Source organism: Atractosteus spatula, unplaced genomic scaffold, assembly GCF_055471065.1.
Source record: "Atractosteus spatula isolate fAtrSpa1 unplaced genomic scaffold, fAtrSpa1.hap1 Scaffold_74, whole genome shotgun sequence".
In the NCBI taxonomy this organism is placed as follows: domain Eukaryota; kingdom Metazoa; phylum Chordata; class Actinopteri; order Semionotiformes; family Lepisosteidae; genus Atractosteus; species Atractosteus spatula.
In genome coordinates this window covers 183,980-190,000 of record NW_028296906.1, presented here as the reverse complement: position 1 = coordinate 190,000, position 6,021 = coordinate 183,980, and positions in this window count along the sequence as shown.

Below are 6,021 nucleotides of genomic sequence, written 5' to 3'. Positions count from 1 at the left end.
ACAGAGCCAGCATATTAAGATGTTTATAATTAGAGGCAATTTGTTTAAATAACTAGGTATGGATACTGATGTGCAAGAGAGGTGGAAAGGTGGAAAGGTTTCCTTAAGCCAGCACTATAAAATATTTTATTCTCAGTGAGATGCTGCCATTTCATCGTGGGTTTCTAACACTGTGTATAGTTCCATCCACACAGTGCGTTTACTTCCATCCATTTCTAATCTCTTTATCCAGTACAGAGGATTTGGAGCCTATCCCAGTAAGCAAAGGACACAAGGCAGAATACACCCTGGACATAGCGCCAGTCCATCACAGGACAGACAGACACAAACACACACACGCCAGGGCCAGTTTTCCCATAAACCAATTAACTTACCAGTATGTTTTGGAGTGCGAGAGGGAGTCATATCACACATATGGAGAAAAACCATCTAACCCAGAGAGAACATGTAAACCCCTCACACACAGGATGGCAGGAATTGAACCTAGGACCCCAGTGCTGTGTTGTAACAGAAGAAATAAGGTTCTTGATCCTGAGATGAAGTAAAACAGATGAGTTTATTGCATGCAAGGAACAATAAAGCCGAAGTCTTGTTTCCCGCAAGAAACAACAAAACCGAAGTATTGTTCAACGTACTGTTACAAACTTTTGGGTTATATAGTGTTTTCTTCTCCGTTTCTGACGTCACTCGGTCTGATGGTAAAGAGGGGGGTTCATGGTATTTGGCCAGTTTACGATGTTCTGGGCAAATGGTCAGTTTAACATTACACCCAGGGGGGTTCCTAGCTTGCATCTGCAATCCTTATCAGTTAACCCCCTTTCCTGCCATAAACCCCAGCTTGTGACTTAGAAGTCTAAACCCCCTACAGAAAGGATTAAATTCAAACCCCCGTCTTCACATCTTTCTTCATTCCCCCCTTATAAAATATGGCATACGTCAGTGTAGCCTATTTTTATACATACAATGTCAGGGCAGATCTTTCCTTTCTTGGCGAACAGGTATGTATTGCCATGTCATTGTACGTTCCACGGTTATAGCAAGATGTGATACATGTTTTTGTGAATGTGATGATTACAATTATACATATAAACAATACTACTCCTACAGATACACACTATAAAAAGGTTCCACCCCAGGCCCCAAACACAGACTTTACCCAAGACCCAATTCCCCAATTTTCAGTATAATAGTCCTGATATTTCTGTCCCTCATTGTAAATGTGTTGGGCCAGATCTGAGACGTGCTCAGAATTATCAGGAATATATGTGCAGCATTCAGTGTCAATTACTGCACAAGTTCCTCCTTGGGCCGCCAGTACATAATCTAAAGCTAGTCGGTTCTGCATGGCCACTGTTCTGAGGGCTACCATCTCATCATTAACAGCCTTCAGACTAGATGAGGTAGAATTTGCTAATTCTTCTAAAGTCGAGGCCATTTGAATTAACTCTCGACTCAGAAAGTTCATGCCGGCTTGTGGAAATATTATACCTAAATAATATTCCCAATCAGCCAATTTTCTTTGTGGTCTGTGGTTAGGTCCGAAGGGGCTGTGGATTTGAACACGGATATGAGGAACCACATATCCTAAATAACATGAGCCAGACCACTGGGCTGGCAACCATGGGTAGGCTCGTTTTCCACAAATGAAAGATGTTCCGTTTGGCGCTCCCCATGCCTCTGAAAATAAGAAGCTTATACTGAATTGTGGGGTGTGCCGATCCCATCCTGGAATTTGGAAGGTAGAGGTGGATATATTTGCAGCGATGGTAAGGTTGCAACGACTCCATCCAACCAAGTGCAGACCAATTAGTGTGCTGAAAACATATGTTTCCCTCACGTTCCTTATTGAGAGTCAGGTATGGTGGTGTATGGCTTCTGTTATATTTAGGAGCGTAAGAGCCTGTGAAACTCGTGGGCTCTAAGCCTCGCTCCTGTAGATATTGTAATGTTGTGCAGGTTAAAGTCGTGTTATGGCAACCCCCCATAGTTTGTCATATTAAAATCTCCTAAATTATCCCTCCAAATGATCATGCCTATGACTTCCTCGAGACGCCAAGGAATGGCTCCCATAGGAAGTCCTCCCTGTACATATTTGGGTAATGTGGCACACACCCAGCAGGCACTTTGGTTGGTTTTCTTAGCTGTCAGATAGGAGAGGCCTAAAAAGGAATTAATTCCATGTTCTCCTTTGTGGGAGAGATGATCATTAATTCCTGCGGAACATAGTCCTACAGCAACAATTATTCTTATAAACAGAAATGATTTCTTTCTGAGTCTGTAAATGGGGATGAGGCTCGTCGGCAGTGTGGCGCGTGGATCCAGCGATCTTTTCCTTCCACTCGAACCGCAGACTCGGTTGTCAACAGGATCTGGTAGGGTCCGTCCCACCTGGGCTGGAGAACCTGTGAAGGAAATTTCCTGATCCACACCCACTCTCCTGGGATGAGGTTGTGCCCTCCTTCAGGTGGTGGTCCCCACGCCTCCAGGACCTGCTCGCGGGCTCCTTGGGTGGCCTCTGTCAGCAACTTGCAATAATACAAAGGAATGGTTGATCCATCTGAGGAAACCCCAGTCTCAGCACCTGTAAGAGAACTTGTTTCAAATTATTAAAGGCGGCTTTTGCTGCGGGAACCAAGGCAATCTTGTCCTTGTACTGCACTCCCCCCTTAAGCAGATCTGTTAAGAGTTGTGCTCACCCTGTAAAAAACATTGCACCCAGGCCCTGTTAAAATTTCACAATGCTAGACACAAAAGGGCCTTATCATAACTGCTTCTATTAGACACTCTAAAGCTGAAGCAACTCAGACTTGTGGGTTTCCTCATCAGGGGAAGCACTCAGAATACCATCAACATACTGAGTGATCACAGCCAGTTGAAGCTACGTGATACCCTGTTCTGCATAGTCATTCTTTGTAATGCATAATATTCCAACCCAATAGATCTGGAATAAAACCACCCATTAAAATCTGGTACTCGGCAAGTAAAACTTGCTGTCCCAATACTCCTGTGGCCTCCTGCCATCTTCCCCTATACATTGCTCTATAGTACACTGTTGAACAGAGGAGTGAAACAAGCAGGACAGTAGTGCTCCAGTATCCCCTAACAGAGAAACCAACACTCCATTAACAGTACATTTTTATCCACTGGACTGGGACAGACTTAGGGAGGCTACAAGGGATTTACAGGATCTAATCGTTAGGTAAACAGATTTTCTCACAAGACGTTATTCTCCCCAGTCTCGATTCTAAACCTACAGCGTTTCAGCATGTCTGGTTTCGAGACATTCGAATAAAACCAAATTGTTTCCACTATTGCAACTAATTGTATAAATTACAATTTATAATAATTTATAATAATACAAAAACTGTTTAACTACTTTTACGTCCACCTGTACTGTACTTATACGTTTCAGACGCTCTTATATTTTCCAATCTCCTTAAGTTGATTTTCGTCAAGTCTCTTTAGTTACGTCTCTAGCCAGTCCCGCTGGCTAAACACACTCACACCGTCATTTAGTATACCAAAACTCACAGTTACACACATACATGCCGGCACACAAATTCATAAAACACACATACACATCGAGAATATATTTTTCTCTTCGTAATACAATGTGCTGTATTCTTGTTTTACTTCTACATGAATCCTTTTAATTCCTGAAGCGCACTCCAGGTTCGCTGCATTTCTAATTTCGGGTGCGGTACTTTAGCCCACCGGTCAATATCTTACGGTTTTGGATTTGATCGTATGGGGGAAATCAGGGAAGGTAGGTGCGATTGCAGACCCCCTCGACGGGGTGCGAGACAGTGTTAGAGTGGCGCTCTCATCAACGGCGCCAGCCCCTGCTACATCAAGTCCTTTCCCACTTCGAGTGAGAGTACAGATCTGCGGGCGCCCTCCCTCTAACAGGGGAGACCCTGATCCGTCTTTATCACACTCATACCAAGTGTTATCCCAATCAGACCCCCCTTCTCCATATGGCCACTGAGGGAATTGATCCCAATTATTTTCGTTTCCTGCCTGTTTGTTCCCCTGTGGGAGAGCAGGATATAACTTAGTCGCTGGCTGCAGCACATTAACCAGTGCAGCGTGACCAGAAGTTAATTCCTTCTTTAGTTTCTCATTCTCCTGTACTGCCTCTTTTAGCTTTTTTTTTCTATACTCTTTCGTAGCGAGTAAAGTATATTTTCTTCCGGGTTTTTATTTTCCCCGTAAACACACTTTTAAGTCACATCCCAATTTCTTTATTTTTCGTCATGTATCTGCCACTACTGGTGCCGGCCGTGCACCAGGGTGGGAGCTACATGCTTGTGCTTTTGCCAATCAATACTCATATGCTTTCTTTACAGGCGTCTTCGCCCCAAATTCCCTCTGACAAACTCAGCTTTTTCCATATTTTCTCCTTCTTTTCCGTCAACTTACAATTTTCCGATATTTAAACGGACCCTTGCACCACTTTCTCAAACCATCAGTTAGCGCACATGTTCGGTCTCTTTAAGATTTACTTTTGTCGTGTGTGAGGTAACAGCTCATTCAGTAGGGGGATGCTTTCACTTGAAAAACCTGTGCATTCCTGCACTCATTCAGCCAAGGGCGTCTGTTACCTCCGGATCTAAATACCTCTCAGAGACTTTAGAGAGGATTTACACCGCACTGTTCACAGGTAAGAAACGAGACCTCGAAAACCCCCTTTCTTGATCAGTAATTCACCATCCCCAGAACGCCAGCATCGCTGCTTTTGCCCCGGGGTGGACTTACGCACTGAGCTCAATCAGGGCGATTCTCGGGTCTCAACGTCCTTTAAATCCTGCTACTTAATGCTTTGCTCTTTTATTATGAGGTGTGTTTATGTTAGTGTCGTGCGTGTGTATATGTATTTCACAAACAAGGAAAACACCAAAAACATACATGCATATATCTCTTCTACTCCTGTTTCCTTTAAAACAAAAAAACCCACGCCACGCCAGAAACCACGCCACTCCAATCTGTGCACGATCAAGGCGTAGCTAATCTCAGGACCCCGGGCGTAATTAAAGCCCACACCAATCCTGGATTATACGTGCATTTAATGCACCACTCAGCTCCAGAACCCCGGGCGCAATTAAGGCCCACACCGATCCCGAGCCACAGAACTCCGGGTGCAATTAAGACCCACACCAGTCCTGAACTACGTGCATTTAATGCACCACTTGCTCTAGAACCCCGGGCGCAATTAAGGCCCACGCCGATTCTGAGCCTCAGAACTCCGGGTGCAATTAAGACCCAAACCAGTTCTGACCTTCAGAACTCCGGGTGCAATTAAGACCCACACCAGTCCTGAACTTCACGGTAAGGGTCCAAAACCCGTTCAAAACTCCACGCGCAATTAAGGCATACACCAGCTTCGAACGCCTGTACACAATACCGCGGAACCCCTGCCAGACCAAATTCTGGGCTTACAGCAACCAACCCATTACATACACCGGTGCCTTCCCCGGGCCAGAGGAATTCAGAAACTCACATTTACTCCGTCATCTCGGGCGATTCTCGCAGGGAGCAGAGATTTCCCAATCGGTCAGAGAGAGTCGGGACTTTTAAATAAAAGAGGAGTCCTTACCTCTTAGTTATGTGCGCGCTGACCGTCTCTCCTGCCGATGGGAAGTTCTGCGCCTTCTGGAGCATCCGCCGACTACGCCAAATTTGTTGTAACAGAAGAAATAAGGTTCTTGATCCTGAGATGAAGTAAAACAGATGAGTTTATTGCATGCAAGGAACAATAAAGCCGAAGTCTTGTTTCCCGCAAGAAACAACAAAACCGAAGCATTGTTCAACGTACTGTTACAAACTTTTGGGTTAAATAGTGTTTTCTTCTCCGTTTCTGACGTCACTCGGTCTGATGGTAAAGAGGGGGGCTCATGGTATTTGGCCAGTTTACGATGTTCTGGGCAAATGGTCAGTTTAACATTACACCCAGGGGGGTTCCTAGCTTGCATCTGCAATCCTTATCAGTTAACCCCCTTTCCTGCCATAAACCCCAGCTTG